The sequence below is a fragment of the Neoarius graeffei genome, chromosome 12 (assembly GCF_027579695.1).
Source record: "Neoarius graeffei isolate fNeoGra1 chromosome 12, fNeoGra1.pri, whole genome shotgun sequence".
Lineage (NCBI taxonomy): Eukaryota > Metazoa > Chordata > Actinopteri > Siluriformes > Ariidae > Neoarius > Neoarius graeffei.
Genome location: NC_083580.1, coordinates 14649727 through 14661325, shown reverse-complemented (window position 1 = coordinate 14661325; position 11599 = coordinate 14649727).

Genomic DNA, 11599 nt, shown 5'->3' with positions numbered 1-11599 from the left:
GTAGAGAACCGCCAAGACAATTTCCTTTGGAACACGTGTCATTCCATGTTCTTGATCCTGCACCAAGTACGGTGCAGTAATGCTGGGTTTCACCATAGAGTGACATCATTGAACTCCTATCTTCTTGAAATTTACTCATCTGGCCATAGTAATGCATCTTCCATTGTTTCAAAAGGCAAGTCATACAAACTACTTATCACTATGTCCAGATCCCGTTATCCCCAGATCCATGGCTTTGCATGGAGTTCACAGATGTTTTACATCCAGAAGAAAAGTTCTGACTAGTTCAGCTGAAATGGGACAATCAACAAGACTGGTTGCACTGTTTTTATCGGAGCATCATTGTGTCGTTTGCAGCAACAATAGTGCCGTAAAATCATATAGCTACAGATTTGGCACATCCTGGCCCAAAGCAACTGTTTCTGTCTATGAAATACATTGAATAGTCAGTTGTCCATCTGTTCATAAACAGATAAACCTCCAATCTGCTTCCTTCTGCTACTACTCCCTTGTGAATTTGCAAATTCCCAGGCACAGAACTGCTGCAAGACAACACATCCATTATCTGAGTGGATGGGCTGATAGGTAGGCAGAAAAGCTGTACGTCTAACCAGTTCCAGAGCTTGCTTGCCCACCTCAATTTTGTGTCTCATTGGTACTTGATATAAAACACCATTATGAGATGTTGTTGTTCTGCACTTGTATGTATGACACCCTTCAGAGTTCTTGAAAATGTTGCAAAACAAGCAACAGAGCTTGTATTCAGATAAAATTTTGGTAAATCATGCCCTGGATGTGGCACAAGACCATTTATGTGTTCTAAACTCCATCTATTCACTGTTGCAATTTCTGAAACCCAACATGTGCATGCAAGAATTGTGTGATGGCAGAAAAAGATGACTAAAGGTAGCCTACTCTATCAAAAGTCCATCCATCCATCCATCCATCCATCCATCCATCCATCCATCCATTATCCATAACTGCTTATCCTGTGCAGGGTCATGGGCAAGCTGGAGCCTATCCCAGCTGACTATGGGCGAGAGGTGGGGTACACCCTGGACCATTAGCCAGATCTCAATTAAAAGGCTTGTTTGTGTTTTAGACAGAAGGTAGAAATTAGTTTGCACCCTGTGGGCCTGTGTGCCAAAGACTTGTTGACCTGTACTAGTGGCAGATGGCATTAAAAGGCTCTGGCAGTAGAATTCAAGCCGGGCAAGCTTGCCTTCTCATTTGGATTAATAAACCCTCTGATGGCTCACATTTGTTGGAGTGTTGCCTGTAGAATTTTTGTCCCCATTGCATCTTCAATAATGAGAATTTTCTCCTGAAATGCCAGAAGCAACTGTGCCACCATGTTTAGATACAACATACAGTACATTTGCCAAATGTCATAGACCTTACAAACACACCTGTTTATTTGACTGTAGGACTTAAGGATTTCTACCACAAATCTCATTAACTTGTATAATTAGAGAGATCGCCAGTATCTCTATTGGAGACATCAATGTCAATGTCAATCTTAAGGATCTCAACTGCATCTGCCATTGAAGCCAGTATGTCCTTTTATCAGTTTGCATCTTTCATGCTCGTCAAGCCAAGAAGTACACTTCAGTACATCCATCCACCCATCCATCCGTTATCTGGAGCCGCTTATCCTGTACAGGGTCACAGGCAAGCTGGAGCCTATCCCAGCTGACTATGGGCGAGAGGTGGGGTACACAAGTTGCCAGGTTATCGCAGGGCCGACACAGAGACAAACAACCATTCACACTCACATTCACGCCTATGGTCAATTTAGAGCCACCAATTAGCCTAACCTAGCATTTCTCCTGAAATGCCAAAAGAAACTGTGCCACCATGTTATTTAGATACAACATACATTTGCCAAATGTTGTAGACCTTACAAACACACTTGTTCATTTCTGACTGTAGGACTTAAGGATTTCTACCACAAATCTCATTAAATTTGTATAACTAGAGAGATCACAAGTATCTCTATTGGAGACATCAATGTCAATCTTAGGGATCTCATGGAGATGAAAGATCAAATGGAGACGAAAGATCAGCTGTGGTGACCCCTAATTGGGAGCAGCTAAAAGAAGAAGAAGAATTAGCCTAACCTGCAGGTCTTTGGGCTGTAGGGGAAACCGGAGAACCCGGAGGAAACCCACGCAGACACGAGGAGAATATGCAAACTCCATACAGGAAGGCCCTTGTCGGATCCTGGGCTTGAACCCAGGACCTTCTAGCTGTGAGGCGATAGTGCTGCCCACTTAAGTACACAGTGAAATTTAACCCATCTGAAGCAGTGAGTAATGAGCACACACACCCAGAGCAGTGGGCAGCTATGCTACAGTGCCCGGGGAGCAGTTGTGGGTCAGGTGCCTTGCTCAAGGGCACTTCAGGCCGTGGCTGCCTCATGTTAACATAACCACATGCCTTTGGGCATGGGGAGAACATGCAAGCTCCACACAGAAAGGTCCTAGTTGGCCACTGGGCTTGAACCCAGAACCTTCTTGCTTGCTTCTTTTGCATGTGCAAAAGAGCTCTTAAATGAAACTGGCACATTCTGCACTAGCCTACGCGCATGGGCCAATACAAATCGGATTGTCAATCAATTAGGCATATAATTGGTTGTAGAATCAAGTTTTTGTTTTGCGAAAGCAATCTTAATTCCAGCCTGTAATGCAGTCACTGCTACTGCTGGGCCGCACTCCTGCATTACGCTCTGATCATCAGAATGCTTAGATGGCGGCCTATAAACAGAGTGGTTTCATTACTCAATTTCAGACAATTAGAAACAGCCAGTGAGAGTACATAAGGGTCTGTCTCCATATATGAAATGTTTGTCCTTAGCTTCCCTGAGTCCTTAGTCATTGTTGCAAACAGCTCTTAAATTTGGTGTGAGCTGCCAATTCTTCTACTCGGTGTTCCAGTGTAGAACAGGTGATCACTCTATCGCTTCTACATGCTGAGCAGCCAAGCCTTTTGACCATTTCTGTTCCTGCTGTGACAGTAGTAGGCAGCCATCGATCCTGGGGGATCACGGATCCGCGCCGGCGGATGTTTCCGAGCAGTGTCTGCTCATTGTGTCAACGCTTTAAAGCGATGCTGGACTGTCCTCTCCAGGGTGACAGCCTGGGCAATGAAATATGGAGAACAAGCTGTTGCCCATGCAGCAGGTCCCCCCTCTGCTAGTTCACTCCACCAATGTGATCTAGGGGAGGGGCAGTCGGCGATACATCCTGGCACCAGTGTTGTCGCAGGAGTTGCCAGGATGAGGTTGTGAACAACGTTGAACTGCCTTAGGGACTCCGACTCCGGATTTTTTCCTCTGGGTTTACTCCTAAAGCCTTTCCCATGAGTGGGTATGGCCGCAAGGCAGTGGAGGTTTGAGATCAGAGTTTTCCTTCTCCTAGATGGGCTACCAGCTGAAGTTGATGAGCCCCATCTACCCGAAAACAACTAGTTTAAGGCGTTAGTGACCCGCCTTCACCCCTTCTCCTGTCAGTAAAAGCAGGTTCCGCCGGGCTTAGAAGCTAAGCCACATGGGCAGGCCAGGAGTTGGACTTCGATTGGCAGAGGCTATTTGAGACACACGCCATATGGGAGCATTTTATAGATAAAGGAGCTCGTCCCCACTACCACCCCCTGGCTGTGACAACCTTGGAACCTGCTGTGACAATATGGCAAAAAATTGCAGTTTGCCTATAGACCACGAAGGGGAGTTGAGGACGCCACAGCCACCCTTTTAAATTTGATTTTTAAGCATCTAGAAGGGGCGGCACGGTGGTGTAGTGGTTAGCACTGTCGCCTCACAGCAAGAAGGTCCGGGTTCGAGCCCCAGGGCCGGCGAGGGGCTTTCTGTGTGGAGTTTGCATGTTCTCCCCGTGTCCGCGTGGGTTTCCTCCGGGTGCTCCGGTTTCCCCCACAGTCCAAAGACATGCAGGTTAGGTTAACTGGTGACTCTAAATTGACCGTAGGTGTGAATGTGAGTGTGAATGGTTGTCTGTGTCTATGTGTCAGCCCTGTGATAACCTGGCGACTTGTCCAGGGTGTACCCCGCCTTTCGCCCATAGTCAGCTGGGATAGGCTCCAGCTTGCCTGCGACCCTGTAGAAGGATAAAGCGGCTAGAGATAATGAGATGAGATGAGATGAGAAGCATCTAGAAGGGAAAGACACCCATGCTCGGCTCTTATTTATTGATTTTATGTTTGCTTTTAACTCAATCCAACTGCATGTTTTAATAGAAAGGCTTGAGGAGCAGTTCAACTTGAGTAACAACCTTTTGGGGCAGATTTTAAACTTTTTAATAAATCGAACACAGAGAGTAAGGATCAACGGCACCCTGTCTGACCAGACCTGCAGCTCCAACGGGTCACCACAAGGATGTGTACTGTCCCCTCTTCTTTTTATTTTATATACAAATATGTGTCGCAGCAATACAGTGAACAGATCTATTTTAAAATATGCAGATGATACAGTGATTGTGAGCTTACTGCAAGGCGGGGAGGCAGGTCATGGCCCAATAGTGGAAGAATTTATAGAGTGGTGTAACAAATCATTCCTGCAGATAAATATCTCAAAGGCCAAAGACATGGTTATTGATTTTAGAAAGCACAACCAGATCCAGATGCCCACAGAAATTAATGGTCAGAAAGTGGAGAGTAGGGATGTCCCGATCCGATCACGTGATCGGAAATCGGGCCCGATCACGTGGTTTCAGACTCGATCGGAATCGGGCATTACCTCCCGATCAGGGATCGGATATATATCTATATAATATATTCTCATTTTTAACACATCAATAACTATGCGTTGGCACAGAGTGAGACCAGACCTCTTGTCTCAACACAGCAACATCAACGCGTGCGGCATGACATCACTTTGTAGCAGAGACACTATTGGTTATTGGCTGCCCGTTGCCGGCAAAGTTGAACACGGAAGCAGTTCGAAGCGGAAAGCAAAGCATGCCTGCAGTGTGGCAGTATTTCAAAGTTGAGGACAACATTGCCATAGCAAACTGTGAAATATGTAAAGTTGGAATTTCAAGGGGTGGACAGGAAAGGGCCGCATTTAATACGACAAACCTGATACGGCACCTGAAAAACAAACACCCGACACAATACAGCGAGTTTTTAGTGCTGTTGCAAACGTGTTGGATGACAAAAACAGGCTCAAACCTGAAAGGGTAGAAATGCTTGTTTTCATCAAGAAAAAACGTTCATTTCCTTAATTGAAATTACTGTATACCACTGAGATGCGTTCTTAAAAGCAAATTACTGGCACTGTGGCAGTTTTATTTATTTATTTTTTATTTGTTTACATTCCTGCCAGGTATTTTAAGGTTATGTTTTTAATTTATGTTATTTATTGTTCAAACTACCTCACGTAAGTGTTCTGTTTGCTAACGGAGTTGTTGGATGTTAAAATAAGGTGTTAAATAAAAAAAAAAAATGAGGAACATCCTGGATCCGTTTCTTTCCTCGTCTTTATTTTTTTTTATGGATTATAAGAAGTATCGGATCGGGACTCGGTATCGGCAGATACTCAAAATCAAATGATCGGTATCGGATCGGAGGGCAAAAAAACCTGATCGGGACATCCCTAGTGGAGAGTGTAGACAAGTACAAATACCTTGGCACCATTATTGATAACAAGCTCACATTTGAGGTAAACTGTGAAGCTGTTTTTAAAAAGGCCAACCAGCGTCTGCATTGTCTGAGGAAACTGTCTTACTTTCACATTGATCGAACCTTACTTACCCTCTTTTACAGTGCTTTTATTGAATCTATCTTATCTTTCTGCTTGGCGTGCTGGTTCAACAACCTCTCTTTTAAAAACAAGAATTCCCTTTTTCAAATAGTTAAGTGGTCTGGCAGGCTGATTGGAGAGCCACAACTTAGTCCTGAGACCCTGTACACCAGACAGTTGCAGAGGATAGCTGGTTCCATCTTGGAAAATAGCTCTCACCCACTGTATAAGGAATTTCAGCTCCTTCCATCTGGTTACAGATACAACCTACCTGTCTGCAAGACAAAGCGTTTCAGAGGAAGTTTTGTCCCCTCTGCTATTAGAGAGATTAAAAATATAACTTCTAAACATAGGCTGTAATAGCACAATTTATTTATTTATTGTTTTATAATTAAATTTTTAAATTGTTTATATATTTAAGGATCTTATCAGTCTCATTTTATTACATATTCATCAATCTATCATGGCTGGTATATCACTGTTTTTTTTTTTACACAATGTGACACTATGTCACTCTAGGATGCGCTACTTTGGTACTGTCTAATGTTTACTGTTTTTAAACATTTCTGTAATATTTTAAATGTTTGTATGTTAAGTGTGTCCTTTGTTTTAAATGTTTTGTATGAGTGGAGATCACTTGGCTGCACACCAAATCTACCTTTGGGTACAAATAATCTAATCTAATCTAATCTAATCTAATCTAATCTAATCTAATCTAATCTAATCTAATCTAATCTAATCTAATCTAATCTAATCTAATCTAATCTAATCTAATCTAATCTAATCTAATCTAATCTAATCAGGTGTCTACTTTTCTCACATAGAGAGCTGAGTAGCTGAGGCTTCTACCGGTTTCTGCTGCAACAACGTGGCAAAGAAGCATACCCTTTACATTTGTGAAGGTGCAACAGCCATATTTGATTTTGACTTCACTACCTGCTGCACCAATGTAGTGTCACACTGCAAAAAATGGCCTTTCAAAAATAAGAAATAAAAGATTAAAACAAAGCATATTTGCTTGAATCAGGTGAAAAAAAATCTGCCAATGGAACTAGTCAAATTTGACTTGGCAAGATTTCTTAAAGTAAGATGAAAAATCTAACCTGTTTTTAGATGAAATAATTCCAAAATAAGATTGGGGAACTTATTATGCGAGATCTGATTAACTCAAAATAATCAAAATAGTTCTTATAACAAGATCGTACTTCTTACATTTAGCCATTCAAGTCATTTTTATTTATTTCATTTTAAGGGTATTTCACTTAAATTCATGACAAAGTCAACTGAATTTAAGATAAATATACTAATATTAGGATTGTTAAATTCTACAACTAAGCATTGCTAGCTTAAAAGATTCTCCTTTTGTGACCTGTAATTAGTGAAATACTCTAGATATGAGACCAGAGACTATCTTGAATCAAGTTGACGACACGTGCAGCATTGCAATGACTTTGTTTTCCCATTTCAACATTCAAACATTAAAACATCTCTTAAGATTCCACTTCCCCAGGACCTCAGGCACCAAAAAATAAATAAATAAATAATAATAATAAAAAAAAGTCTACGCATTTTGACTTACAGTGCTTACACAACGCCAAAGCAACAATGCATTTTGGGGGCACTGACTATTGATGTGTACGAGGGGTTTACAAGATCAGGCACAAAAAAAAAAACCCAACAAAAAACCAACCAACCAACCAACCAACCAACCAACCAACCAACCAACCAACCAACCAACCAAACCCACTGAACTTAACTCACAGCATTCCAAAAAGACCTCACTAAAACGCCCTCCACTCACTCATAGCCTTTTTGAAGGCACTTGTCTAGTCTAGAGTATGTACAGCATCTAGAAGGACCTCACTCTGAATGACTGAGAAAACAGTTGCAGTAAACTTAGGATCTGTAAGGTGGAGTTGAATTGTAATGAAAGATTCAAAGATTTCAAAGATTCCCAAAACAAGCATACTTTTTTTTTTCTTGAAACAAGATGAACCGCATTTGACAAATGTCCAGAATGTACTTACTTGTTTTATTTTCAAAGGTGCTCCAAATAAGACTTTTTCAAGACATTTTGTCTATACAAGATTTTCAAGATGGACTGTCTAAAAACTAGCCTTTCTAGCTAAATGAGGTTTTGCTTGTCGGGCAATTATATCTTATAATAAGGGTGGCTAGATGTTTTGACTTGAAAATAGACTAATAAACTTCCTAAGATTTTTATTTTTTGCAGTGCAGAGGAAGCATAAAGAATGTAGTTTGCATTATACTTTTAACCTGTTAGGAATGATTCATTTACTGCTATTAGCATTATGCAGCAGTTATTTCAAGGGTCTGCAAGTGACGGTTGAAATGCTGACATCTTAAACATTTTTGGCATTGACCATGTTTATCATCTCCATTTGTCAACTCCATCCAGACATGGCAGAATAAATTACTCACCATCCTGCCCTGAAAGGTTGCTGGAAAATAGGCCACATGTCTGCCAAAAAGTAACAAGTTAAAAAACTAGAATGATCATAACCCCATATGTTCTGCAACACACCCTCATTTGATGGTGCAAGTTTAAACGTAATATTAGATTGAAAAACACTGCCATATTCCTTTAATGGGTAGTCCCGTGCATAGAGAAATATAACAAGGAGTCAGGAAAATTTTACTGGAACAAAATGATTTTATTAGAAAAAAGTGTTAGAAACATTATGCACCTGTCCAGTGCCAGTGTGGTAGAATGTCTGACATTCAAAATGACATTAGTACTGCAAATGTAATCTTCACACTTGAGTTTAATCCCCAGTACAATGATACAGTTATACACAACAAATATGCTACAGTTATTTATTTCAAATGAGATCAGCAACACCGTCAGAAATATTTATTTAATATCTACAACATCTAGCCCATTTAAAAAAAGGAACATCATTGGGAATGCTAAAAACAAATTACTCCCGATGGCCGTCTTTTCAAGAGACTCAGAAATGGAATTTATTCATCACTGAATATGCATCCTGGTCTCTGCAATCAGAACTGTGTAAAAAAATAATAAAGAACAACAACAAAAAATAAATCTTGTATGAGAAGAGGTCTGGTACTAAAGCTCGGCGCCGTCTGCACTCTGCAAACCCTCAATCAGTTCTTAATAAACTCGATCAGCAGTCCGCCAGCTGTGCTGCTGTTAATCTACCGCCACACATGGCTGGATCCCTGGCACACAATAACATGCATGATCCGGGAAGAAAAGCACCATGGAAAGAGAACTGGAGCAGAGGGAGAGGGGGATGGCACCTGGTTCGAGTCCAGTAGGGTATCTGGACTGAGATTGCAAGAGAACACTGACTTACATAGACTAATACAAATGAACGTATAAGTGATTTAAGGATCTGGAAATGGTTAATGGGTTAAATTATGGGTATATGCGCTCGCTGGCCACTTTAATAAGAATGCCTGTATAACAGTGCTTATTTGTGCAATTATCCCATCAGCAACATGTGGCAGCAGCACAATGCATAAAATCAGGCAGATACAGGTCAAAAGCTTCTTGAAATACTGACTGTGCCATGGTTGTTGGTGCCAGTTACATACACAATAGTCAGAAGATTGGAAAATGCTGCTGGGTCTTCAGATTCCTGTTCTTGGTTGACAGAAGTGGAACCCATCTGTGGTAGCCTATCTGCCTCATGGGCTCAATATGTTGTCCATTCTGAGATGTTTTTCTGCTCACCACAGATGTAAAGAGTGGTTGTTTGAGTAATTGTAGACTTCCCATCAACTCGAACCCTCTGGTCTGGTCATTTTCCCTCTGATATCCCTCATCAACAAGGGGTTTCTGCCTGCAGAACTGACACTCGCTGACTTATTTGTTTTTCCACACCATTCTGGGTAAATTCTAGAGACATTATCAGAAGCTCTTGACCTCCCTCTCTCGCTTTCTATTTGGCACATCACTGAAGTGACGTGGCTGCTCTGATGGCTTTTTTCTTCCAGCCATCAGAGTTTCTAGGGAAGAATTACAGTATTGTTTTCCCGTTGCCTTCTACTGGATTATTATAGAGGGGTATTCTCCTCTCAACCATTCTCACACATTCACACCTATGGACAATTTAGAGTAGTCAGTTAACCTAATCGCATGTCTTTGGATGGTGGGGGAAACCAGAGCACCCAGAGGAAACCCACACAGACATGGGGAGAACATGCGAACTCCACACAGTAAGGCCCCCGTTGGCCATGAGGCTCGAACCCAGAACCTTCTTGCTGTGAGGCAACCGTGCTAACCACTGCACCACCGTGCTGCCCTCTTGACCTGTATCTACATGATTCTATGCATTGAGCTGCTGTCACCCGATTGGCTGATTCGGTAATTGCATGAATGAGCTGGTGTATGGGGTATCCATATACCATACAATGTCCAAAGAATCAGTAAAATAAAAATGAGTACCAAACCATCAAGTCAAAAATACATAACATGCTCTAATAATGTATCATGAATCAAATCAAACGTCTGCTCTCAAAAAGCAGCCAAGTAATTCCCAGGATGCTTTGTCAATAAAGTTTATTCTTTGTCTATATTAATATTCACTGTGATGTGAGAATCTGAGGCAAAACTGCACAGATTCACCATTCAAACAATGCACACATTAGAGTCATTGCCTGCTGTTAGTATAGAAAATAAATATATACTCAATAGGGGGGAAAAGGAAAGAACAAATTAATCAGTTTCACTATGACTGCCTTTGACAAGACATTACAAACTTCATATGGTGTAAAAATAATAGCTTCTGTATGCACTTCGTACATATGATGAATGCAGTCTCAGAGACAAACTCATTCATCTAATTCTGGTATAGTAACTAACTTTATATTTAAAAAAAAAAAAAAAAAAAAAAAAAAAAGAGTTAAGGGAGTCCCACAATTTTCATATTGATACAACTGAATCAACTGAACCACTTGCAAATTCAGCTGCAGTGTGTGGCTGTTAGTTGAAGCAACGTACACTGGGGTCCAAAAGTACGACACCACATTGAAAATCTGGGAATGTTTCTTTTTTAGAACTGGAAATAAACAAAGTTGTAGAATTTTGATAAATAATAAAAAAGAAAGGATACAGTGGGGCAAAAAAGTATTTAGTCAGCCACCAATTGTGCAAGTTCTCCCACTTAAAAAGATGAGAGAGGCCTGTAATTTTCATCATAGGTACACTTCAACTATGAGAGACAGAATGGGGGGAAAGAATCCAGGAAATCACATTGTAGGATTTTTAATGAATTAATTGGTAAATTCCTCAGTAAAATAAGTATTTGGTCACCTACAAACAAGCAAGATTTCTGGCTCTCACAGACCTGTAACAACTTCTTTAAGAGGCTCCTCTGTCCTCCACTCGTTACCTGTATTAATGGCACCTGTTTGAACTCGTTATCAGTATAAAAGACACCTGTCCACAACCTCAAACAGTCACACTCCAAACTCCACTATGGCCAAGACCAAAAGAGCTGTCAAAGGACACCAGAAACAAAATTGTAGACCTGCACCAGGCTGGGAAGACTGAATCTGCAATAGGTAAGCAGCTTGGTGTGAAGAAATCAACTGTGGGAGCAATTATTAGAAAATGGAAGACATACAAGACCACTGATAATCTCCCTCGATCTGGGGCTCCACGCAAGATCTCACCCCGTGGGGTCAAAATGATCACAAGAACGGTGAGCAAAAATCCCAGAACCACACGGGGGGACCTAGTGAATGACCTGCAGAGAGCTGGGACCAAAGCAACAAAGGCTACCATCAGTAACACACTATGCCGCCAGGGACTCAAATCCTGCAGTGCCAGACGTGTCCCCCTGCTTAAGCCAG